The sequence below is a fragment of the Oxyura jamaicensis genome, chromosome 1, assembly GCF_011077185.1.
Source record: "Oxyura jamaicensis isolate SHBP4307 breed ruddy duck chromosome 1, BPBGC_Ojam_1.0, whole genome shotgun sequence".
In the NCBI taxonomy this organism is placed as follows: Eukaryota; Metazoa; Chordata; class Aves; order Anseriformes; family Anatidae; genus Oxyura; species Oxyura jamaicensis.
Window position 1 is genome coordinate 115,149,696 of NC_048893.1, and position 27,853 is coordinate 115,177,548.

The window sequence follows — 27,853 nt, forward strand, 5'->3', positions numbered from 1 at the left end:
CACAATATTTCATTTTGATGGCTTAATGAGAAACCAAATACTTTGGTCTGAATAGAAAATTCCCTTTGGATATCTTCATTTTTCTGGAGACTCCTTTTTTTCTGTCAGCAAAAAGACAAACATTTGATGGAAGATTCCCAATCAATCTAATGAAAAGTCTGAGTGACTGCCACTCCAGAGCTACAAAGGAGGCTCCCCCAACAGCACTGAAGAATTTTAGCCTCTCACCTTTAATCTTATGCCCTAGTATAATGTGTGCCTAATGCCTAGTATAGGCATACATTATTTCTGGCACAGGTAAGTGCTGAAAAGTGAAACTGTGCAGGATCTCTGCAGTACAGGAAACAGCAAAAGCTACAGACATGAATTTTCCTTTCCTTAAAAAGAATTGTGGATTTGACCTTTACATGTACCATGGAGCTCACTCAAAACCAGTAAGATTTCCACTGTAACAAAAGTCATTGATCTTCATCAGTAACTAAGAATAACAGATTACAGAATCCTGTTGATTATTCATAGGAATTTTACAGGCGTTTCAAAAATCATCTAATAGAAAATCCAAACATCTTTTTCCAAGTCCTCTATCCCTGAGATCAGAAAGGTCACCACAATGGCTCATAGGACCTGTACAGCCATGGCTTTGTGCCCTCACTCAGCTCTGTGGACCAGCGTCTTGAAGAAGTTTCCCACAGTCTACCAGATTCAAACATTTTGGAGAGAAGAAGCAATGTGAATTGAGAATAATCAATTCTAGAAAGACATCAGGAGAGACAAACTGGCCATGGTGGCTCAGCTCACCATGGACACTGAGGGTACTGTGAACCCTGTAACTCCCAAAGTCATTTGGGAGTTCGTATTTTTGCTTTCAGGTAAAAATTTTAATTTTGAAATATGAGCTTCCAATCATTTTTTTCTCCTAATTCTCCACAAAGTAATGACCTTAGCAAAAAGATCCGTTTTGTTAAAAAATCTGTTTGCAAACATGAAATTTTATAAAATGAAAATGATCAACCCACCCTATTTTCATACGATAATGGTTTCAGTATGGTTAATGTAAAGATCCTTCAGACTGGTGCCTTCACTCTGCTACCCTGATCTACTCCCCATAAACAGATAGCACTCACTAACAACAGTGAAAACCACAAAATGAATTATGACACTTTTTCCTCTAGGAGATGACTGTGGGTTCTCAGTACCAGTCCATCCGTGAATTTGGTAGTAATACACACCGTGTTGCCCATTAGAAAAGCACATATGGGAGTAATTCAGGCTGCTCCAGCTCCCAACACATGCTGAGCTGCCTATCGGAGGTGGTTTCCGTACAGGTCAAGTGTGTGACTCCATAAGAGAAGATCCAGAGAAAGAGCTCAGGAGGACATGGGACGCCAGAGCAGGAGAAAGGCATCAGAGCATGAAACAGGAGCAGGAAAGAGCTACTCTCATGCTCAAAATCTAAGAGCTGCCAGACCTGTATAATAAACAGCCACTGGAGTACTTACATTTGTTTTCTTTAGAGGTGGCTGAGAACATAATCAGAGATGGAGGTCAGCACTTAGACATAAACAGTCCCTCCCTTCCATGTCAAGAAGGGTGAAAAGCCAGACATATCAGACGTGTGAAAAGATGTTATTCCACTGCAGCTCACAAAGGTGCTCTGATTTATTCCACTTGATTTTCCAAATGTTAATTTCATGCAGGAGATTATGCAAAGTCTTATTCCCTGCAGGTTGAGAGAGGGAAACGTAAGCCTGGTTCATAGGACAGTAAGCACAGCCCCTTCAGCTTTCATTTAAGCTTGGTCAGAAATGTTGTAAAATGTCTTTCCAAACAGCCAGATGAAGCACGGCATCTTTTAAGCTCACTAAAAACAGTGATATTTTGCATGGGGAAAGCAGCAGTATTGAGGCAGACCTGAAATCTCCCCACCTCAATTCTGCTGCAGAGACTGGGCATCCCTCCAGCTGCCTGTCTGTGTCCAGCCATGTCTTTGTTCCTTCCTATTGCCTTATTTTAATTGTTCAGTTTCCACTTTCTCAACCCTCTAAATGGAAATTGCTGAGCCTCCTGGGTTTTGGTAGAGTTAACAACATCAGGTGACAGTCTCTAAGCCTTCTCTATTTCCAGGTACCCCTGCATGAGCATGAGGAGTGCTCATGACATTCCTCCACTGGTTTCCTTCATTAGATTTATTTGTATTGGACCTGTTGATGTAGGAGTATTGCATGGCAGTATTCAGATATGAGTCCTGTTCTACAGGGATTGGGAGGAGGACAGATATACTCTGCCTGCAAGCAAGGACATAAGTACAATTTGAATCAGAGATTGACTACCTCAACGTATTGTCCTACAACCAGTTCTCATCTAAAATGATTCCTAGCAGGAAACCATCCCACCACTTGGCACAGCTCATCCCAGTGACAGAGCCTGCAGAGGGGAGGGCTGGGGGTTCAGAAGGCCAGGATGGAGGGCTAGGGACCAAGCCAGCCAGCCAGGCCAACCACATAGTTGCCTGCTCTTACAGCCAGGCCAACCACATAGTTGCCTGCTCTTACACCTGCCTTGAGAAAGACACACATGCATAGGAACTTGACCACTTTGTAGTGTTTTGTTTGTTTGTTTGGTTGGTTGGTTGTTTTTTTTTTTTTTTTTGGTTCTTTGGTTGGTTGGTTTTGCTGCTGTTGTTGTGTTGTTATTTGGTTTTGTTTTGTTTTATTTTTTAAAAAAGGAAAATGCAAACATTTTTAAAAGGTTATTACCCCTTGCAGGAGGAGAAAGCAAAGCTCAGACTCAAGCTTGTACCTGCTTGCAGTTGTGGCAGGGGCTGAGCCTCCACTGCCAGCCTTTGCCTCTGCCTCCAGCCTCTGACTTCACCACCATGCCATGCCACAGCTTATGTGGCACGTGTGTTTTATTCACTGTCTTATTTTGCTTACTGAAGTATGTAACTCCTAAGGGTTTTGCTGGCCGGGCCATATATCTCTTATTTCACTGCATTGTAATGCCACTTTTGAAGCTAACAGAGATTTTTTAAGCTGAGCCAGAACAGCTGGCTTCTGGTAACACCAGTCACGTATCAGACCATCTTCAGCTCTCATTCATCCTCACTACTGACTTTGCTAAAGTGCTTCAGAGAAGTACTATTTACACAATCCTCTCCTGCTCTCCACTTAATAACTAGACTACCTCAAGGTTAGGGTACTGAAGTGGGAAGCAACCAATTCACCTGCATTCAGCTGGTTGGGTGCAAGAGCAAGTGTTTCTCACAGCCTTCTTGCCTTCTGATCTCACATATACCTCCCCACCAACCTGCCCACAGTCAGCAGACAATCTCTGCCCAGGACTGCTTAATACATAATATAATGATCTTAGAACACACTGGATTTTACCAAGCCCACAGAATGTAACTTTCTGAATAAAAAATCACCCCTTAAAAACATAAATCAACAAACAAAACACCTTTAATGCCAAAATCTGCTTCCGATTAACTTGTTTTCACAAACTTTTCTCCACTACTGTCAACAGAGTTGGGCTGAATTAACTTGGAAGCGGAGTCAGCATCAGACCTAGCTGACCATCTCACTTTGAGGTGTCTTCTCTCTTTTTGGTTCTTTTTTTTTTTTTTTTTTTTTTTTTTTTGTAAAGCCCACTTCCAACACCAACATCCTTGTGGTTTCAGTTGCTTGCAATGCCTCCATTTCCAGCTAGAGAACCAATTTTTCCTAGAGCACAGTCCTGCATGTACCCCAGCTTACTCATTACAACCTACAGTTTCCATACTGCAGCCCTGGGTCACTGCACAATATAAACAATAGCTGTGTCTTGAAAACCATCCAAAACAAATGGATCTCTGTGCCTGTGCTGTTCTCAGATCTGTAAAGAGAGCTTAGTGTATATACAGTTGGTTTAATCCTGTGAATAGTTTGGGAAGTATGATATAATGTTCATTTCTAACTGATGGGTTCTTTGTTGGGGTCCTGCTATAGAGAACTTACCCCTGGATTATTCTTTGTTCTCTGTAGCCAACTGAATGGTTGAGCTAGGTTTCTAAAGCTCTTCTTTTCTTTTCTTTTCTTTTCTTTTCTTTTCTTTTCTTTTCTTTTCTTTTCTTTTCTTTTCTTTTCTTTTCTTTTCTTTTCTTTTCTTTTCTTTTCTTTTTTTCAGTAAAATTAACTATCTGTAACAAGGAAAGAAATAATAAAAAGGGCAAATAATCACCCTACATCATTATGACTTGGCAGAGCAGTCATAATAAGTAGCTAGAGCTGGAGTCAATATTTGCCAATACTCTGAACATTCAGAGGCATGCTGTGCACCTGGGATTTTTACTAATATTTCCTAGATAGTCGTATTTTTCTTTTTGCCTCCAGCAGATTTTCCTGCTCTCTGAGTAAATTCCTCAGAGATGCGGTTTTCACAATCTCCCACATTTTATAATTCAGTGGCAGTTTATCACTCCTTTCAGTAACCCACAGTGGCATATACTGGATCTTCTGCTACAGGGTTGTCAGGCGTGGGATCTTCCCTCCAACACAGAGCAGCTGGTTTGCTGACCTAGTCATGACAGTATCTCAGGTGACAGTGGAAGGATCTTAGTAAGACAAGAGATTAATGTCTCCATGAAAGGGTAGGTTGTAATTTGGAGGAGCAGACCTAAGAGGATAAACTGGAAATACAGACAACTCAGGTTAAAGACTTACTTTTTTTTTTTTTTTTCTCATATCAGTCTGGGTCATACATAGTCATAGGAATTCCTAAAGTCATGGCTCTCTGTTGTATATGATTACATCATTTTACTGTATTTCCATGATTCTAGTTGTCCAGGTTGCCTTATTCCTGAGTAGAAAAATCTTATATTTCTCTGATTGACCAAGCCTCCTAATTATTTATTTATTTATTAATTTTCTTGGGTGCCAAAGTAGTCTATAAAAGATGTTGAACATAGCTTCCCAAAACAGTCCTTAAGGACCAAACTACTCCCAGCTCAAAATTTTGAAGAATTTATTTATCAACTAAAGAAAATTCCCAGTGGGGTTATAATACTGCATTGATACGTAAGGAATATTGGATTAATTATCCTGGCTATCAGTAATGAGAAAATTGAGTATCAGTCCCAAGACTAGCCTTTGAAGAATGCACTAAGAATCCCATTCAAACTGGTTGATTCCTCTTTCACTACAAGACTGTCATCTGCCTTCTAGTCTGTGCCTTATCCCCTTATAAGCAATTCCCATCTTCCTCAGCATAACTAGTAACTTCTTGTGTGGTACCAATTAAAAAAGAAAATCTAGATAAACTAGATCTATGTTTTTTCTTGTCTAGAGAATCAGTTATCTCATCAAAGAAAAATACGAGACAAATCTGGCCCAAGTTATTTTTTGTGAAACCAAGTCGCATTGCATCAGTTTATCTTCATGTATTTGCATATTCTTTCTTTTAAAAGTTGTTCTCTAGTCTTGTATGCCATTGAATTCAGACTAATGGTCCTGTTTTTTAAGTTGCTTTTTCCACTTCTTGTAGTGTAGACAGTACATTTACTACTTGCTATGCATATGTCATGAGTTCTCAGTATGCTAGGGTTTAAAATAACCCTGCAAATTCAATGTTAGTTTGTTCAGTACATAGAATGAATGTTACCCAGCCCAGCTGATCCAGATGCACTGACCTTCAAGAGTTTTACTTCCACCTTGGAAATAGTATGTTGCATTTCCTTATACCCATTCCACTAATGAGCATCTGTGCCATGGCTTACTCAAATGGAATCCTTTTTCTTCTTGAAAGATGAAGTATTCATTTAAGTGTAGGACCATAACATCTTCCTGGGAAACAGTCCCTTTTGTTTTTCCTTAAATGGTTTTCATAATCTCACATGTTGTTTGGCTGTCCTGATACTTCATGATCATTAAATGTAATTTTCTTTTCTGATCGCTCCTGTTCTCTCTTCCTGCAGGCTTTTTACTACTATTTTGTGTTGTGATTATCCACCCATAAGCTTCCAAGACATACTCTTTTTTTGGCTTTGCTTTGCCTGCAAGTTCTGGATATACTTTTCATTTCTGTAAACAGGAGAATACAGTTTAGTGGAGGTGTTTCTAATGAGGTTCTGCAGGGACTGATCCCTGGCCTTAGGCTTTTGAATGTTTTTTTGTTTGTTTGTTTGTTTTTTCAGTCTGGAATGAAAGAACACTATTATCTTCAAAATCTGCAGATGACAGAAAACTAAAGAAACATTAAACAAGGAAGAGGAAAGAACTTGATAGGACTAGTGTGGTCCTTAGATTTACAAGAAGAATAAATGTAGATTTATATTAATTTTGCATTTGGCATGGAGGAAACTGCTGTTCAGTCCAGCTCTGTTAGACAACTATGTGAATGAAAGTAGATGAATGTGGGAGAATCTGAGAACTTCAAAAATGATACAGGACTGGAAGTTTTTCTTTATTGCGACTGATTTAGGGAGAAGCCAACCTGTGGGGAACATGTAATATGAGTGTCTAAGATTAGTGCAGAGCCACTTCTGTGAGATTTTGGCATATCAATGTGACTGTTAGAAACAGGCTATGATGAAGGAGTGGGCTAGATGTGGGATAGTACCTCATATCTTTCGTCCTTCTTCGTTCTACCTTGTCCAGCTTCCTGTAGCGTAAATGCACTTTTGCTTCTGTCCTTCTACTGCAAAGCAGGAAATCTGTTTGACAGAGCCCATCTATTTCGGAGATGTTCTCTCCTGTATGCCCATCTAATTCTCTGCAGTGGTCTCACTTTCCAGTGGAGAATGATTTCCTCTGCACACTCTAATCTCCAGAGGATCTCTGCCCATTTAGGTAGATGCCTCTGCTGACCATAATGTATCTCAGTTGATAGTACTGCAACCACCAGTAGGGAGAGATAATTCACTCTCCTGAACACTTTACAAGCTTTAGAAGTTCAGATTTTCACCTTTTCAAAAATAGAAAAGAGTAAGAGTCAACTGATAGTAACAACCTTTTAAAAGGCAGAGGTCCTCCAAGGATTTTGTATACACCAGGATTTTCAATGTTCTTAGTTGCAGTGAGGCAGCTGCATTGATCATCATGTATCCCATTAAATCATTTATTGTTGAAGTCTCTCTACAAAATTTCTTTTTAAAAAAACAGAGAATATTTTGTATTATTTATTGCGAAATCATTTTCTGCCAACAGTGATACTTACTTCATACAGAACTTCAGTAATGGTAAACTAACCGATTTACTGCAAACTAACTGATTTACTGGAATAGCTCTTACATTTTTAATAGCTCTGTCTGTGTGCCTGCTGTTATTTGCACCCTGCAAAAGTGGTAAATGAAATACAGACAGATGTTCTGAAAGCTCAAAAAGGAACACTTTAGTTTTAACAAACAGCTACCTGTTGAGGACTTCTGCTGAAAATAATAATAATTTAAAAAAAAAAAAAAATCAATTTCTAGTTTGCTTCTAATGAACAGGCATTAAACAGGTTAGAAAGTATTACCAGCCTTACTGTTGTGACTGTGGTTTTGAAAGACAGACCACTGATTTGTGATAAACAGAGTTCATTTCCAGATGAGCAAGAGTTTATCAATCGAAACTCATAGAATAAATTTGTCCTACCAAAGATCATACTCAACAGACATACTCTGTTCACAGTGAACTGCTGACCATCTTAAAGTCCTTAGCACCAGGAGTTTAAATAAGCCTACAGGAGACAGTACAGTGTCAAATAATATATGTTGCAAAGATGTAACAGGGCAAATTCACCCTAAGTCTCTCTCCTCTGAAAACCCATAGATTAGAACAAACTTGGTTTAGCGTATTGAAAGTGAAGTGAATCAGCTGGAGGCTGGTTGCAGGGGTTACTTCTTATTCACAGCTCACGTGCTCTGCACAGAAAAATTGAAGTAGTTAATGCTACCTGGTTTCTTGAAATTCACAGCATTAAAACTCCAAATGTGCCAGATTTCAAATGTGCCCAGCAAGAATAAACAACAGATTTTTTCTACTGAGAGCTGGAACCATACTGAGTGAATCCATGAGGAACAGGTACCTCCCAGCCTGATGGTGATATATAAAGGGTTGTGCAACTGAATTTTTATTTTTTCCCTCTCTTAATACCCTGTAAAGCTTATGGATGTTGCTGCTTTAGTTACCTAACAGTTCTGTATATAAAGCCTCATGAAAAATCTCTTTAAACTGTTTTGTCTCAGCTGTGTGTAGACCCTCTTTGTAACCACATTCAGTGCCATGCGTGACACACAGATTTCAATTCAAGCTGCTTAATCTCATTTTAGAAAATAAATACAGGCAGGCATGGCAGAGGCATCTGAGTATGTGGATAGTTGCCTTTGTATTTTGATATAAGCTTATCCCAATGACAAGCAATTTCAAGTGAATGAAGTGAATACCGTGCTTCATAGGGATATGCACTAAGATGTTACTGATAAAAAAAAAGGGGGTCTGTTTAAGCAGGCTTAATGCTACTCAGTAACCTACACTAGAAATTATGCCCCTTTCTTGTAGATGCTAAGTGCTTTAAGCTAATGAATAGAGAAGAAAATGAAGAAAATGAAGGGGAAGATACTAAGGGATTAGATTATTTACTGCATGACTTAGGGCTCCCAGTCATGGCACTCCATTGTGCACTGCATGCATGGCACTGCATATATAAAATCTTACAGGGTCCCTGCTCCCAAAATGTAAGAGCATGAGTTTTAGACAAGAGGGAAGACATATATGGTGATAGACAGACAGGAAAGTAAAACAAAACAAGCAGTGAATACCAGTCAGTCAGTAAGCAGTGCATCCACAGACAAGCCATTCACATCTTTTCATTTAGCTCACTAAAAGACAGCAAAATCCTTTACCCTCCCAGTATGCTGCTGGAATACTATAAGCACATACAAATACAGGAATCATGACTCCACGCTTCCCTCCAGCCTTCAAAAGAAATCAACATAATGTGGTTAACAAGACACACTTACATGTGAATGAATTGCAGCAAAATGCAAACCTGGCAGTTCAATTATAAAATGTCAAGGCCTTCCAGAAGTGATTAGCATCATAGCATTGAGTAAGGTTACTAGAGGCATGACTGACTAATTGGCAATGCTAAATTTATTTTTAAATGCCAAACAGCATCTTATTGATGTGGGTTGCTATATGGACAATATATAGCACTTGGTAACTGGTGGCCCACATATCTTGGGTATTCATCTGTATCTCATAGAAACAAACAACATCCAAAGGGTTTGTCAGCTGACTGGCACAAATGACAGTGGTCAGTGCTAATACATACCATTGTGTTCCTAGATGAAGGACAGCTAGCTGATGGCATTCTTGCTAAAGTACTTTTAAATAGCCAAAATTATATATATTGATTTTAATGGAAAATATACATTCTAGCTGCTATAGAGATATTATAACAGGGCTAGCCCCAAGGAAGCTGAAACAAAGCAGTTGGTGATTGGCTTGGCTGCTGTAGAAACATGGTTTTGCTGGGAGATGTTTACTTCTACTCCTTTCAGTTTCTTGCTGAAAGGCTCAGGCATTGTGCTTGTAATTTTAATTACTTATAGAAGCATCTTACGTGAGTTTTGACATGTGAGGTGGTGCAGTCCCTGCCCCAGGGAGAACTAGTATGTACATCTCCAAGATACAAAACAGAAACAGCTGGAGAACCAGAAAGGATAAAGTGACATCACATCTCTAATATAACAGTGGCACTGTTACTATTGAAGTGCTCAAGAGCAGGTCTTTCTAAGTTCTCTACCTGCATGAGATGTGAAATAAATGACAAGAGAAAGCAGGGAGAAAATGTAGAAAATTCCTCTACTGAAAGGGTAAAGAGAGAGATTTGATTAAAATAAAGTAAGATCCTTCCTCAGCATCTCTAACAGCCATAGCTGTGATCCACATCTGCACTTGCACTATAAGGTTTCAGAGGAAAGCACAATTGTGTCATACAGTGGACAAGTAGTTTCTTAGCTCAACTTTGAAGATAGCATCCACATGTTTACATTGTCACTGTGATCAAACTGCCTGATCAGGAAGAAGTAAATGAGGCTTTCTTCAGACAGGGAGAAACCTTGCTGGAAAAGTTGGCCCATGCCATTGCAAGACCACTCACAACTATCTCTGAAAGGTCATGGCAGATGGGGAGCAGTTCCTTGAGGACCGGAAGAAAGTAAATATCACTGCTGTTGTCAAGAAGAAGAATCTAGGGAACTAGAGGTTGGTCAGGCTCAAATCACTTCCTGGGAATGTGATGGAACGTATAATCTTGGTAAACCTGTTTACAAATATAATGGAAAATAAGGTGGTTCAAAGTTGTCATCAGGGTATTTAGGCAAGAAGGAGGACCCAGGCAACTACAGGCCAGTCAGCCTCACCTCCATCCCTGGAAAGGTCTCCTGGAAAGGTCATCCCTGGAACAGCTCATCCTGGAAGTCATCTCCAAGCATGTGGAGGATAGAAAGGTGATCAGGAATAGTCAGCATGGATTCACCAAGGAGAAATCATGTTTAACCAATCTGGTATCCTTCTATGATGAGACGACTAGCTGGGTAGATGAGGGGATAGCAGTAGATGTTGTCTACCTTGACTTCAGCAAGGCACTGTATCCCATTACATCCTCATGGTCAAGCTCAGAAAGTGTGGCCTAGATGAGTGGACGGTGAGGTGGATTGAGAACTGGCTGGATGGCAGAGCTCAGACAGTTGTGCTTTGTAGTGCAGTTTAGTTGGAGGCCTGTAGCTAGCAGTGTCCCCCAGGGGTCCATACTGGGTCCAGTGTTGTTCAACTTAGTCATCAACGACCTGGATGATAGAATGGAGTGCACCCTCAGCAAGTTTGTGGATTACACAAAGCTGGGAGGAGTGGCTGATACCCCAGATGGCTGTGCTGCCATTCAGAGGGACCTCAACAGGCTGGAGGGTTGGGCCGAGAGGAACCTCATGAAGTTCAACAAGGGCAAGTGCAGGTTCCTGCACCTAGGGAGGAATAACCCCAAGCACCAGTACAGGCTGGGGGTGTCCTGCTGGAGAGCAGCTCTGCAGAGAGGGACCTGGGAGTCCTGGTGGACAGCAGGTTGACCATGAGTCAGCAGTGTGCCCTTATGGCCAAGAAGGCCAACAGTATCCTGGGGTGCATCCAGAAGAGTATTACCAGCAGGTCAGGGGAGGTGATCCTCTCCCTCTGCTCAGCCCTGGTGAGGCCTCGCCTGGAGTATCGTGTCCTGTTCTGGGCTCCCCAGTACAACAGGGACATGGAACTACTAGAGTGAATCCAGAGGAGAGCTATGAAGATAATTATAGGCCTGGAGCACCTGTCATACAAGGACAGGCTGGGACAACTGGGCCTGTTTAGCCTGGAAAAGAGAAGACTGAGGGGAGACCTCAGCAATGTGTATGAGGGGAGGGTGTCAAGAGGATGGAGCCAGTCTCTTTTCAGTTGTGCCCAACCACAGGACAAGAGGCAATGGGCACAAACTGAAACACAGGAGGTTCCAGATGAGTATAAGGGGACAATTATTTACTGTAAGGGTGACAGAGCACTGGAAAAGGTTGCCCAGAGAGGCTGTGGAGTCTCCTTCTCTGGAGATATTCAAACCCTGCCTGGATGCCATCCTGCGCAATGTGCTCTAGGTGATCCTGTTCGGCAGAGGAGTTGGACTTGATGATCTTCAGAAGACCCTTCCAACCTTGGCCATTCTGTGATTCTGGGATTATTCAGTGGTATATATAGAACTCTGTGTGAGGATGGTGTTAGATGGATTTCTGCAGTTAGCTGCACAAACAAGCATCACAGAGTTCATGTTTCTGTAGCACGAAAGATGTAATTCTCATTTTTTATATCATAAAAAAATCTAAAATGTAAAGTATGAGCACTCATTAACTCCTTTAAAGTACTCGTTTTATACCAGTTATAACTGGAAACATTAATTCCTGTCAAAATACATCTCCAAAAATGTAACCTTTCCATACTTTGAAATAGGTGCACTGTAAACAAGAATTGACCTTGCAGTAACTGCTAAAATAAAATTCTGTCAAAGAACTTGTTTGCCCCATTCCTGTTAGTGGGCACCAAGCAGGTGGCTTATGTTTATCAATTAAAAGCAGCATATCACCATTTTATTTAAATGTTTTATCAATTTCTAATTCAAATTGTAGAACAATCATTTCAGAAATAATCACAAGAAATCTATCTTTCAGTGTTAAGGTACTGAATTTTATTTGCAGACTAAAACTCTGTTAATGTAACTTGTTAGCCAGTATATATTAAGAAGGGAAACAACCTCACAGCTTTGGTTCCTAAGTCTCTGACCAAAATGAAATTTCTAAATACTTTCTGAAACTGGAACTTTGTATATTAAACATTTGAATGTTACAGCCAGACTCAGAACACAGTTAGGTCAAAAGGTCAAGATCATAACTATTGAAACCAAAGACTGATTTGAACACGTAAAACATTTTTTCCCCGTTTCCTAGGATATTTTTTGTTTGTTTTATCTTGTTAACAATTCTAGGGTCTGCTAGAGCTTTGGAAAAGCATCAGAAAATTAAGGAGCTAGAGCTTTGGAAAAGCATCAGAAAATTAAGGAGAACATAGTAAAACAATTTATTATGATTCTTGGGATAAGCACTGCAGGTATGACCCTCTGCTCGAAAAGATTTAAATGGAGAAGAATTTGTAAAAAATCTCCAACTGAAAGGCATAGAAAGTAATTTAAATAACTGCAACTACCATTGCTTTAATAACAATGATTCCTTAAGCAACCACAGTTCCATGATCTGCTATTTCTAATGTAAATTATTTTGATCAATATATGCCACGGAGCAGCAAATGTGTAATGGAACTAACAATAAGACTACAATGAATAATGCTCCTTGAAATGAGGCATTTATCTCAATGAGTAATGCTCCTTGGAATGAGACATTGGTAAGGTGATTCCAAGCTTCTAAGTCTCCTTAGTGAGAATATAGAAGTTATACAGAATGTATGGTATTAATACTTACTCTGCATACTCAGAATTTTGAGTTTTACACATACCAAAAAAAAAAAAAAAAAAAAAAAAATTCAGAAGAAATATTCATAAGAACCTCATTTAAGGCAGCGTCAAAGAAACACCTGGCAAAAATGTGTTAAAACACAGTGACTGAAGAACAAAACAAAACATAGCAAAGCAAAAAAGGAAATAAATAATGCATGAATTAGTGGTTTTTCTTGCATTGTTAAAAACACAACCAAGGATCAAATGACATTAAAAGAGAAACAGACATAAAAGCTTCTTTCTAGAAGATGAACTGTCAACATTCATAGAATCCATCTTTAATTCAGCAAACACATAAAAAGGAAAAAAATACAAACAAAAATTCACATTGCTTATTAAAGAAGGTTTGGAAGTCTACTTTACCCCTTTTTAGGATGTCTTTTTGTCAAGTTAGTAAACTTGTGGACTTAAAAAAATTATCTTTGTTCACCTAGGGGTTGAAATAGGAACACTGTATAAATAGAAAGATAAGCAAACATGTAGAAAACATATGCAAAAATCAGCAATTGTATAAAATGTCTTCATCCTTCACCCAGTGCCACAACATTTCTAACATTTTTCACCACGTCTGGTGATTTCCATAGTGACATCTGTTCAAACACTGACCGATCTCCCTAGCCCCTCTGAACTTCATGATATTTGATTCTTGAGGCAAACAGGGGTCTGTTGCTGCTTTACTAGAGTCCCTGAGAGTTTTGCCATCCACTTGTTTCTCACTTTGGTGAGAAAAAATCAGTCTCATGTTGCTGAAACCTAAGCCAGAGGCTATTTCCAATGTGATATTTTTTGCACAGTCATTTCAGTACCTGGGCACAAGAACAAATGTGGGAACATATAATCCAGTCTCTGTTCTCTCTGGTGAGTGTGTGATACATCCTACTAAAAAGGACAGATATACCTAAACCAGCACTTTTTTTTTTTTTCTTTCTGTAACTGTGAGGCCTATTGGTCAGACTGACAACCCAAACGAACATTAGACGGTATTGCCCTTCGAGAAATGAAGAATGTCAGGGGAGGTGCAACACTGCAGCTTTTTCTCAGGCCAGCGGGTCAGATGCAGACATCCTCAGCTCTACTTTGGAATGATTTGTTGCTTTTAGCATACCAGAGTTGATTTTTTTCCTGTTCTTGTTCCTCTTTGCTACTGAGAGCAGGATTTAACTGCATAAATGTAAATGTCTGAGACTTTGTTTTGCAGTTTGGATATCCCAACCAGCCCATAGTTGCCTCTCCAAAAAGCATGGCTTGTGACAAAGCCCTGTGTCATGTCTTCCCATCCTCTGCAAACCATACCTGAGGGTATCTTAAGTGACCCTACATGTTTATATTTAGGCAAATGGTTCAGGTTGTGATTGTCAGCATTGCTTTTCACTCTGCTATTGGCTCTCTCCAATCTCCAGGTAAGATCTTGCACCTGGAAAGTCAATGAGACTCTGAATTGTGGTTTCAGCTGTCTCAGGTGGAGCTGTCTTGAAGATTACACTCACAGCCAGTCTGTTGCTTATGGAGTAGGGACCAGGACCCAGAATGAGAACTGACATCTAATGGAGGGTAAGCCTGTGCAGAATATAGGATGGAGTGCAGTGATTCCTGTGTTCCTTGCTGAGAAGGCATATTGATGGGTGTTGCACTGGGTGAAGTCAGTGGATGCCATAGAGGCTAGTGTTAGTTAGAAGCATGGGACTATGGCTTTGTTGTGAATTCAAAGGGCTGGATATGACTAGATCCATGTGAAATACAAATATATTTAATTACAGAGAAAGAAAGGAATGAACAACTTCCTGTACAGTGCTTGCAACTACAATATCTATGATATCAGGCTGGAAGTTCTCTGGTTGTTTTCAATTTTCATTTCAATATTTCAAATACTTTTAAATAAAAAAATAGAAGGACTTTTCAAATCATATGAATGAAAACAGGCATACCTGTATTTGAAGAGAAAAGGAGTTGCTGTTGTAGGCAGTGTTGATTATAAAACCCTTTATATCACTGGCAGACAGAGAAAATACCATTTGTTCTTACATACTGATAGTATCTATATCTTTGTGGGGCATGAGGTTAATGTTTGGTTTTCTTGAGTGAACCTGAGAGTTTCTTGCTGATTGATCTCAACTCAGCTGCTGAAACCCTTCAGAAAAGCAACGCAGACAGAAGATTGGGGAATAGCAGAACAACATGCCTTAGATAGCAGGAAGAGTGGAGGAAGGTGCTCTGTTAGGGAAGTGTAGGCAAGAAACAGTCTTGCTTCCCCTATGGGAGAAAGCAGACACCTTTAAACATTTTGACTTCTTAAGAACGGGGTTCATAGAATCATAGAATGGTTGGAAGGGACCTTTAAAGATCATCTCCACCCCCCTGCCATGGGCAGAGATACCTTCCACTAGATCAGGTTGCTCAAGGTCCCATCCAGTCTGGCCTGGGAGGAAGCACCACAGTTTCTCTCAGCAACCTGTTTCAGTGCCTCACCACCCTCATAATAAAGAATTCCTTCCTTATATTTAATCTAAATCCACTCTATTTTAATTTAAAAGTGGTAGCCCTTGTCCTATCAGTACATGCCCTGGTAAAGAGTTTCTCCCCGTCTTTCCTGTAGGATTCCTTTTAGAAGGCTGCTGTAAGGTCTCCCCAGAGCCTTCTCTTCTCCAGGCTGAGCAACCCAAACTTCTTCAGCCTGTCTTCACGGGTGCCTTCTTCAAGGCTCCAGCGCTCTGATCATCTTTGTGGCCCTCCTCTGGCCCCTTTCCAACAGGTCTCTTTCATGCTGGGAAACCTAGATCTAGATGTAGCACTCCAGGGTGGAGTCTCATGAGGGTGGAGTAGAAGGGGAGAATCATGTCCTTCCACCTGCTGGTCACTCTTCTTCTCTTCAGCCCAGGATATGGTTGGTTCTCTGGGTTGCAAGTACCCTGCACAGGGTCTGGCTGGGATGGAGTTAACTTTCCACAACCCATACAGTGCTGTGCTCTGCACTTGTAGCTAGAACAGCACTGATATCACACCAGTGTTTTGTTTACTGCTGAGCAGTGCTGGCACCGCATCAGGACTCCCTCCAAGCCCCCCAGAGCCAGCAAGCTGGGGATGGGCAAGACGTGGGGAGGGGACATCACCAGGGCAGCTGCCCTAAACCGACCAAAGGGATATTCCATACCATGTGGTGCCACACTCAGCAATAAAAAGCGGGAAAAGGGAAGGAGAGGGGGGCCTCGTGATGATGTCTGTCCTCCCAAACAGCTGCTACACATACTGAGGCACTGCTTCCTGGGATGTGGCTGAACATCACTTGTTGATGGGAAGTAGAGATATTTTTTTTCTTCCCTCTGTGCTTCTGAATGGCCTTTGCTTATTTTTTGTTGTTTTTTGTTTGTTTGTTTGTTTTCTCTCTCTTTCTTTTCCCTTTAATTAAATTACCCTTATCTCCGTGAGTCTTTTTTTTTTTTTTTTTCCAGCATACTTTCTTCTTCCCCTCTTCTTTTGAGGAAGGGAATTTTGTGATGGAGTTCAGCTACCCAGCAAGGTGAAACCACCGCATGTCCACTGCCAGCTCATGTCCAATTTTTCATGCACCAGCAACCCCAGGTCCTTCTCTGCAAGGCTGCTCTCAATCCATTCATCACACAGTCTGTACTGATGTTTAGGAGTGCTCTGACCCAGACGCAGGGCCTTTCACTTGGCCTTGATGAACTTCGCAAGGTTCACATGGTCCCACCTCTCAAGCTTGTCAAGGTACCTCAGGATGGCCTCCCCTCCCCAAAAAATGTCACCTGCACCATTCAGTTTGGTTTCACCTGCAGACTTCCTGAGGGTCCACTCCATTTCACTGTGTCATTTATAAAGATAGTAAGCAGTACTGATCCCAATACTGAGGGACTGATCCCCCTGAGGGACATCACTCGTTACTGGTCTCCACCAGGACATTTGAGCTGGTGACCACTACTCTTTGGATGTGGCCAACCAGCCACATCCTTATCCACCAAACAGGTTGTGCAGCACAGCAAGGAAAGAAATATTTTTGTGGCAGATACACTAAATCTGTCAAACTGTTTCACAGAGGGCTTTCAAACTACTAATATCAAATAAAACCACCAAGCGCATTTGCTAATAAAAAGAAAAGCAAAGTTATATGTTTGCGACGTCAAATAAGATGCATTTTTTATCTGTGGTTTTCAAATGTCATTGTGAAGGCCAAAAAATAGAAAAAATGTCATGAATAATGGCCATTAGCACCTCTGTGAAAGACAATGATGGACAACAGTTATGTGCCCAGAGGTGGTCCTCACATAGGCTTTCTCCTTCACAGATGTTCAGAGAGTTCTCTTCCCTGCTTTGTCAGGAGTCAGCTCAAACAAACAAAAAAATCAATAAATCCCTTAATCAGGAACAGCTTGCAGAGTTCATGAGAGGCTGCTGCAGCTTGCCAGGAGCCCATGACTTCTCTAGCTCACCCCACCCAGCAGCAGCTGCTACCCTGACTTTTCTTAGGGGTTTTCTGGGAGGCCCCTGCAATACCAGAACCAGCTCCCTGAGTATCTAGACGATCTCAAAGCAAAGCCTCGAAACTGTTGGTCCTGTTGACTGCCTCTTTTCACTCCACTCATCAAGGTAAATGAGACTTATGATTTTGCACTAGTCTGTGAAGAGCAAAGGACGATTCAGCTATCTGCCTCAACCATCCCTCTGAAGCTTGGAGTTACCTGTCTCTGAACACAGAGCACAGATTTCTGGGCTTTGAAGGAGACATGTTCAGACTAAACACTGAGCTTGCAGAAGGATAGAACAGGAGAACCTGAAGCAACAGGTCTACATACCATTTACAATTTAGACAGTAGGGGCAGGCAAAGGAAGAAGTGTTGTCTCTGCTTTTTAGATTGCTGACTGCAGAAGAACTGGGATGACTGGTCTGCATGAAGGGCTCATAGGAATGCAGTGCAGAAAAGTTTGAAAACAGGATATGTCAGCCAGCCAGAAACCTTTTTCATTTGTGTTGTTTGTCTGTTTATTTCATATTTAAGAAAGACTGCTAAGTTAACATTCATCTACATAAACTTCACATATATATGTGATACACTGTGTAAATATGTATATATTAATTTATATAAAAGCATATTAAGGGCTAGTGTGGGACTTGAGGAATATCCTCCACACATCTATCTAGTTTCATCACATGATGTCAGTCTTTATCTTTTCACAGTTGGCAGTTCTCCACTTTTTTTTTTTAAAAAAAAAAAAAAAAAAAAAAAAAGAGAGAAGTGGGAGAAGTGGGCTGGCAGGAACCTCCTGAAGTTGAATAAGGGCAAGCGCAAAGTCCTGCAGGAGGAAAAAGCCCAGGCACCAGCACCTGCTGGGAGCCACCCAGCTGAAAAGCAGCTCTGCAGAAAAGGCCCTGGGGGTCCAGGTGGACACCAAGTGGACACCAAGGTAAACATGAGCCAGCAATGTGCACTTGTGACAAAGAGGGTTCGTGACGTCCTGGACTGCATTAGGCAAAATATTGCCAGCAGGTGGAGGGTGGTGATCCTCCTCCTGGTGAGGCCACCTTGGACGTACTGTGTCCAGTTCTGGGCTCCCCAGTACAAGAGAGACATGGACATGCTGGAGAGAGACCAGCAAAGGGCCACAAAGAGGAAAGGACAGAAGCATCTCTCCTATGAGCAAAGGCTGAGAGAGCTGGGACTGCAGCTTGTAGAAGAGAAGGGTGAGGGGTGAATCTTAGCAATGGGATAAATACCCATTCAAAAGCCATCTGGACATGGCCCTGCGCAGCTTGCCATAGGTGGCCCTGATTAAGCAGTGGGCATTGGACTAAATGACCTTCAAGTATCCCTTCCAACATCAGCCATTCTTTGAAAAATTATCTGAGACAAGATTTTGATTGAGAATTTTTGATAAATCGCCTATTTCAATAGATGATTTCCAGTTCAGCTTTTAGGAAAAAAAAAAAAAAAAAAAAAAATGTGAACTTTGGGAGTTTCTCCCATTTGCAAGACTTCTGTTCAACAACTTCTACTAGTTTAATCTGAAAAGGTACTTGAAAATTAAATGATCCATTATTTTCAGATTGCCAGTCCTTGAAAACTTTCAGGATTTCAATTTTCTTTCCTTATTCTGTGCAAGGAAGAAAAAAAAAATCTCAAAACATCCTCTGGGATAAAACAAATAATTTCCTTCCCACTCCCTATCATCCCCAAGTGAAACACTGGTACCAACAGAATCAACAGAAGATCACCACTCACAATTGCCTTAGGCTAGGCAATATCCTTATGGATTTTATTATGCACTCCATTTTAAGCATAAAGAATTTACTTTTACACTGATATAATCTTTCAAAGCAGTGAGCTTTCTGAAGCTCAGTCTCTGTGAAGTTGCTAACCTCTTTAATTAATGCCATGAAGGCACTCAATTCTCCTTTGTACAATACAATGAATTTAAATAAGTTAAAACAACAAGAAAAAAAAATCTAATTCTCTGGTCCTTATGAATTATTTGCAGACAGTCCTGCCAAAACTGCAAGTTTTTATATCACAAAGCTTTCCTTTTGCACCTTCAGATGGGGCAAAATTTCTCCTTTCTTCATTGTCAATGCAATAAGGTCTACAGTATGTGACCATGCATATTTTGAAACCTAGGGAAGCATAAGTAGAACCCAGTATACAATTGAAAGTATTTTATTCAGCCTTCAGGGTGAATTTTCTGATGCTGAAAGATTCAAATTAGACTTTTCATGCTATTTTAACTTTATTTTTGACATGTAATATATAACATGGATATGTGAGATAACACAGTATTAGTTATCTTGTCACAAGGTTTGATAAGATCATAAAGAATATTAGCAAAGTGGTGTTTAGCTCCCCACCTTTGTTCACTGGGGAAAGATTGGTAAGGTGGAAACCACTAGTGATGAGTTCAGAGAACGTGACTCAAAAAGATTTACCTATTTCCCTTTATCTTGTAGCTTAGAGAATAAAGGGACTGAGAGAGGTAAAGAAGTCCTGTAAGAAAGAGGGCAACGGACTGATGAAGTAAGCTGTTTATGATAGTATCTAATTTGTCAGCAAGCGGTCATAGCCTGACACTCTCCTACCCTGGTAGCAAACGTTATGTGCAGACAAGTCTATTAAAAAAAAAAAAAAAAAAAAAAAAAAAAACAGAGGCTGTAGAGCAAAACAAATATTCAAAGTCAGCCTCAGATACAGAAAAAGAGTGCTTACAGAATGGCAGATACACTTTTCCAAGACAAGAGGTCAGAAAGGTGCCATCACTAATGAGATTTGAACAACGTAGAAGGAGCTGATTAATAGTAAAGCTTTACAGAAACAGTTTTTTTTTGTGGACCATACGGTCTTCTCCTGCCCTCAAACACTCCTGTCTAATCTGAATTAAAGGTCTATATCTAACCCTTCAGAATATGAGTAAATTGGGTGCTGGGTATGAAATACAGCTTTTCTGTCAACATATAGACCATGTAATATCTTAGCATGAGGGAACGTTGTAAGAGGTAAAGAATGGAAAGCATCTGCTACAGCACATAATGTAGAAAGGCTCCTGCACATCTGCAGCCTCTGCTTGGAGCTGGACCCAGAAGCAGGACATACAAAGGTCTCTGATATTCAGAACTGGTTAAGAGAGACATTTTACTACCCAATTAAGTCACTGGAGAACAGAGTGCCTATTGCCAGGAAAGTTCCTGCCTTTTCAAGTCTGGGTTTCTTAAAAGTTTAAGCCCATCTATGCACATTCCTTTTGTCGCCCAAGGCAGCACCTGAAATGACATATTACTCAGAATTGTAATGTGTAGCTCACCTACCAATGACTTAAAATCTCAGTGAGCCTTTGGTGTGTCTCAGTTCTTTGTACAAATTTGCAGGGAGTCACATACAATTGTCAGCATTGTTACCAGAGGCAGTGAATTCACTTGCTTTGGCAATGTTGTACTGGTCTGTCATGATGAATGTCCATCTGTGTCTTTCCAGTGCGAGACTGACATTAATGTTCTTTATCTTCATCCTTCTGAAAGCTGCAGATGGTACAGCTTCTCCTGCCTCATTACATGATGATTTGATGAAGAAACTCTTAAGACCAGGGACATAGCTGGTGTGTTGTTGTGGTTATCTGCAGCTACGTTACATGTCAGTTCCACTACATCTCATTCATGAAGTAATACCAGTTACAAAGATGCAGCATTGTGTTGCTTGTCTTGTTCAACTATTATTGTCTCACACTTTTGTAGATCTCCAGTTCCTCAGTCTCTCGTGTTATAATCCATGTCATTGCAAATTTCCTGTTGAAAATGTTTCAGTTAGATACGGATCATACTTCAGTTGACTCATCTTAACCTTAAACTGCTTTAGTTATTATTCAGGGTCCAAATCCTTCACCTTTTTCAAGAGACACTTTGTTATTTGAACAGCATTTCTACAAAGATGTTGGACCTGATTACCAGAAATTAGGACTTAGATGTTTAACCCTAAATTATACCACAAATTATTTAACTTATCCTCATTGTGATCACACAATCATTATAGTCACAGGCAAAACAGGCTCAGTATAGGGAGATTGATTTATTGTGTATCACTAGCAGACCAGAGCAGTGAGAAAGTAAAAGCAAACCAAAAACACCTTCCCCCCCATCCACCCTCTTCCACCTCCTCCCCCTGAGTGGCACAGGGGAACGGGCAATGGTGGCTGTGGTCAGTCCCTGAGGCTTTGTCTCATGGTCCCTCCCTGCCCCTGCTCCCCGTGGGGTCCCTCCCACGGGATGCCGTCCTTCCCCAGCTGAGCCTGCGGGGGCTGCCCACAGGCAGCAGCTCTTCAAGCACTGCTCCCACACGGCTCCGTACCACGGGGTCCATCCATCCCCCAGGAGCAAACTGCTCCAGCACAGGTCCCCCATGGGCGGCAGCTCCCCCCAGCCCCCTGCTCCTGCGTGGGCTCCTCTCCACGGGCTGCAGCTCCGGCCCGGGGCCTGCTCCTGCAGGGGCTCTCCATGGGCCGCAGCCTCCTCCAGGCCACATCCACCTGCTCCCCGTGGGCTCCTCCACGGGCTGCAGCGTGGAGATCTGCTCCGTGTGGGACCCATGGGCTGCAGGGGGACAGCCTGCTCCACCAGGGGCCTCTCCACAGCCCGCAGGGGAACTGCTGCTGCCTGCCTGGAGCACCTCCTGCCCTCCTGCTGCACTGACCTGGGGGGCTGCAGGGCTGGTTCCCTCACATGTTCTCACTCCTCTCTCCCAGCTGCTATTGCATGGTGTTTTTTCCCTTTCTTAACTCTGCTATCCCAGAGGCCCACCCAGTGTCACTCCCTGTCTTGGCTCTGGCCAGCGGCGGGTCCCTTTTTGAGCCGACATGGGCAGCTGCTGTGCCCTGCTTACAGAGGCCACCCCTGCAGCCCCCCACTACCAAACCCTTGCCATGTAAACCCAACACAGTCTCTTTCTTCTTTTCTAAATATGCATACTGCAAGTATAGTACAGATCGAGTACTGCTGATTACTTTAAAAGAGACAGCCATGAGATCACCCTGCTCTTTGTGTAAAACCATAGCAACCACAACAACTTTCATGTCAACAAACTGTAGCAACAGCATAAGTCTTTTTAAGGCCAGGCCTTATTAATTTTAAGAATTTATGTCCACTAAAGTCATTGGGAAATTGAAAATCTGTGGTGAACTACAGGGAAAATGGACCAGATCCTCCACAGGTTATGCAATTATCAGCATTGCCAAGCCAGCCATTACAGAGCCATGCTTCAGGGAGCAAGAGAGTCATTCTAAGCTTGGCTGTTCTTATATATATAAAATAGAGCATGACAATAGGAAACAAATGTTGCAGATGCCATGATGCTTTCCACAGTCTGCAGGCAGTCTGAGCATCGCCTTTGAAATAGGGACAACCCCTCTGTCACTGCAGGGTATTAAAGTGAGGCCTATCCATAGCATCCCTCCTCTAACAATACCTCCACTGTAATTTCTACCTGGCAAAAGAAGCTGCAATCCTCAACAACCTATCCAAATATGCTAAGTGACTACTAAATCATGGAAAGAAAGCCTGGTTCTTTCTCTATCCAGAGCAAGTGGGAGCCCTGAACGTTTCAGAGGAAAGATTCCTTCCCTGAATCTGCAGCTGAAGATAAGAAACAACAGCAGAACACCATCATATAAACAATAGAGGCAAACAACATCCAGAGGCTTTCTAGCTTCCTCTAGAAAGTAGATCAGCAGGTTATCAGCCACACAGTTCATACTTTTGACCTATATTGTTCTTAGTCCAGGGAGCAATAATCCTCATCCTTAGTCCAGGGGGGAAAACAAAACCATTACTGTTCCAGGTATTAGTCACATTACACTAAAAAGCAACTGTTGTCAAGTAGGATGCCCATTTCAGTTCAATCAAAACAGAATACAGGAGGCTAATTTTAAATAATTTAATTGCTTTTTGTTGATCTAACATCCATGATCCAGTCTAGATATTAAATTGAGCTAGATATTAAACCTCTATCCAGGATGAAAAAAACTTCCATTCAAACTTCCATTCAAGCAGTAATATTGGGTCACTTGGTTGAGGTCAAAGTACACCATAGAAGCCCAAGAATGGAGGAGAGGAACAGGAATGTTCCACATCTATTGCATAACAGGATGCCTGCTTCGCTGGGATTGGTCACAGACTTCCATAACCTTAGTGATATCCTGACACTGCTTCATTGATCTTTAAATTAAATGTCCCTATGTCTGTGTTGCCTCTTAGGACATTTTATCCTGTAGAAATAAGCAGAAAGAAATATGCTGCAGATATCAATGACAAGCCTTCATTCTCACCACACCCAACATGCTTCAACGTAGACACCTTTCTGAATTGCTAAACCTTCAGGACTTAACTATGTAGAATAAAAGAGAACGGTCCTTCCAGGGTGCTGTGGTGTTGACATTATTTTCTCTGACATCGAATTCTTCATCACTTGACCGTCTAATAAATCAGAGGAAAACCCATAGGCATGCATCCTACCTTCCTGGCTTCAGATGCAGACTCATGTGCTTGCTCACAAATGCACTCATTGTAGTGCCTTCACTCTACCAGCACATGGGCAGCTATACAGAAAGATCAAATAAATTACTTTTGGCATGCCTGGTAAACATTATTTTACAATCTGGTAAACATGCATAGTCATGAAATACGCGTTCAGAAAATACAGAATAAAAATTCATGACTTCTCAACATTCAGGAGGATGAGCTTGTCGTTGTGATGACTGCCCTAGCAAGAAAAATAACATTTAAGTCTTTAGCATTGTCTCTGACCCATATTCAGGAAGCTTGCATTTCACTTAGCTCTCCGTTTTTGTTCCCTGCCACTGGTCCCAGGCCTTCAAAAATGCCAAGTGACATTTCAAGGCACTCTGTTCTTGTCACAGCTTTGGGTCACTAACAGAAAAGCTGGCCCACTGTTAGGAAATGGAAATGGGACAGAGAGAGTACTCTGAGTGCCCCAGAGACACCATACTTATGACTCCTTTAGGACTGAAGAAAGGCAAAGTTCAGATTTTTCTCTTTGTTCTCCATGACTTGTTAGGAACACTGTATGTAGATCATTATCCTGGTTCATCCCTCTACTCTATTGTAATGTAACCTGTTTATCAAAACAAACAAACAAACAAACAAAAAAAGTTTATCTAAACCTGTGTCTACCAGGAAGTTAGCAAAAACAGTAGGCCAATGCAGGTGAGGCTGCCACAGCTCCATGCACCCAGGGCCAATCTGTAGCGAGGCTGAACATCTTTTCCAATGAGGCACACACACAAATGCAGGTATACCACACATACATACATGCTCAGGACAGCACATGCACATCAAGCACTCATACAAACACAGACAGCACTAATGGCCTCATCTTGTTCCCTCCCCTGGCTGATCAGAATGGAGGTCTGTTACTATGAAGTATACACATCAGCGCACATGTGCACACAGACACATATGTAAGTGGGTCTTGCACTCAACACTTAGACCCCACAGTGTCTGGCAGGCTGTCTGGAGCCCCTGGTCCCTCCAGTAGCCAGCTCTTCCATGTTTCTCACCCTCAGAGATACCCCCCTGGCTTCCTTGCCACTGCACCTACCCACCTGCTCATCTACCTTGGTCTTTGCTAGTTGATCACACCCTGATACAAACCTCCACACTCGATGCTGGCACCTTCATCTTGCGGTCCCACCCCAGGTGCTGACACCCAACTGCCTTGATCCCTCCCTTTCCCCACATTTCGTTCCTGCCTAAACATCCCATACTGTCTTGCGTGATCCCTGAATGCTCTTCCTTTGCATCCCATGATGCGTCCTATATTCCTGTAGGCAGCAGCCCCTTGTACTGCAAGGCACTGCAGAACGCCTCTCCATTGATTCACTGGGTGGGCATCCCCCAGCCCATGGTGCATCTTGGTGCATCTTCTTGGTGTGCAGAGATGATTTTTTTTATTACATAATCTGACAATGTCCTGCATATATATGTTCTTATATTACTATTCCTGGTAGTGTCATCCTTTATCGTACATCTCCTTTAGCCCAGTGACACTCCTGAGAGCAAATACAAATGAGAGAGCTACTAGACTAAGAAAAGGATAGCAGCGTTATTTCTTAGTAATTAGGACCTCCTGATTGTGCACTCTTTGCTTAGGACATCTGCATCTGAAACAAGACCAAAGTTAACAGCATTTAGGTGTTTTCTATTATGCAGCTGTCCTAACAGGGCAGCCACTGACCTGGAACAGCCTGATGTCTCCTTTGGTGTCCTGCAATGTTATTAACCACCTGATTACCTCCTTACCAGAAGGACGGAAGACTTTTTTTTATTCTCATTTGCTTTACACCAACTTCCAATGATTAATCCTGAAATATGTATATTAAAATCCAGTTTCTGTTTCTTAAATAACTGTAAAGACTCAGATCTACTGTTCTGTTTCAGAACTCAGTTTTGTACCAGCCTTGGTGGAGTCTCCATCCTCACAATTGCAATTACTTGATGATAAACATGACAAATCAAGAAAAGATATCTGATGCGGTCCTTCACACTTCCAGGTCAGCTTCTGGTCTGTCTGTGGATATTTATCTTATCCTTTGGTCTTAATTTCTGTCCCAACAAAGTTTGCTTTTCTGTGATAGCCTGAAAATTACTGTCTCTGTTGTAAACTGAACTCCTCTCAGTATCGCAGAAGACAGCAGGAACCTTCTTTAAAGTGGGAAAGCAGCACTTAATCTGCACACAATAAGAAGAGTTGAATTGACTTTATCATCTTATTTGCTGAGTCTTGTCCTTTAGCTAGTCAATATTTGTAATGAGTAAGCCTGTCTTCCTCAAAGTTTATCTAAAGGTTTTCCAAACCTTTTAAGGTTCAAGAGTCTTATACCTATTATACATTTTCTTCACAGGTTTTCTAGAATTTTCTTGAGTGTTAATAATTACACATTGACATCAGGCAAGGGAAAATAATCTCCTGCTAGCACCAAGTGGGAAGACTCTGAATCTAAGGGTGGTAATAGATATATATAAGCTATCTAGCCATGAAAAAGTACATACCACTTAGGATCTTGTATCTTGAAAAAGATCACCTTTCATGACGAAGACTTCTTCATAGCTTTCTACTATCTCAGTTTCAAAAATGCAGCCATGAAAAAGGAAAAAAATAAGTTGAAGAATGTTTTAAGGTAATTCATTAAATCTTCATCACTGGTTTGAATCCACATGGAGAGAAAATCCTGTGTACTGCACCAAATACTGTCAACTGTACAGTATATACTATACTGTATATACAGTATACGTATCTACATATACTGTGCAGTATATGCATATCATATTTATACTCTGTATAGTATTGCATACACAAACGCTACATAGTACATTATAAGGAATATATGCTATATGAACATTTTTTAGATTTGTTACTGTTACATGCATTGATTGTGCATTTGAATATGAAATATTAAATATGAAAAAATGCAGTAAGATGATAAATTGCTGATAATGAATGCCATAGAGGTAAACAGCAAAAGATCTTAGAACAAACTTGAAATCATTTAAGTATCGTAAGGGAAGAGGGAAGCCTGCACCAAAACAATGAAAGATTTTATGCACCGGAAAATAAATTATTCCTCATCTAAGTGTGAGAAAACCTATGGAACCCGAAGTAGCTCCAGAAATCATACCAGTAATATCACTGGGAGAAACTATTAAGGGTAAGAAACAAATTTTGCAGGGGATCTGTAATGATGTTTTATTCAAACAACAGCTCCTGTTGGAAGCAATGGTCAAGATTTTGAGCACACAAACCAGACTTCAAGAGCATCCTAATGACAGGTATTACAAGCAGCATTACAAGTTCTTGCAGAAATATTTACTGTGAAGGAAGAATGGAATATCACAAGTTCAGCCATTCACAGCAACGTAGCTAAAGTTGGATGCCTGAAGTGTGTAAACAAGCCCCTTATGTGTTTTTGGTTGTTTGTTTGTTTTTTGTTGTGTTTTTTTTTTTTCACTGATTGCAGGAATTTCACATCATGCAGCTGCAACTCCCATCCAGAATATATCTTTCCTAATTAGCTTGTGTATATCTTTAAACTACACGTTATATGGGCTATTAAGCAGAGGAAAGGCAAATTAAGAATGAATCAATCTCTTTCACCAATCACTTCCCAGAGCCAAGTTACAGTGTGTACCTGCGAGCATGGGTGTACCTGAGGGGATCTGTGATGGAGCTGGTGCTCCTGGTCAGTTCTGCTTCACGGTCCAGCCATCCAAATCTCCTGCCACTCCACACAAGCTGTGTAAACTCTCCACCTCCAT

General features: G+C 41.2%; 1 long non-coding RNA gene across 1 annotated transcript in view; it reads left to right on the top strand.

Annotated features, from left to right (window-relative positions):
• The window catches only part of LOC118160908, a 112,420-nt gene extending 85,603 nt beyond the window's left edge, over positions 1 to 26,817 (top strand). Inside the window, exon 3 of the long non-coding RNA XR_004747740.1 lies at positions 25,979 to 26,817. This is a non-coding gene — a long non-coding RNA (uncharacterized LOC118160908). The remainder of the gene's footprint in view (positions 1 to 25,978) is intronic.
• Positions 26,818 to 27,853: the final 1,036 nt, after the last annotated feature.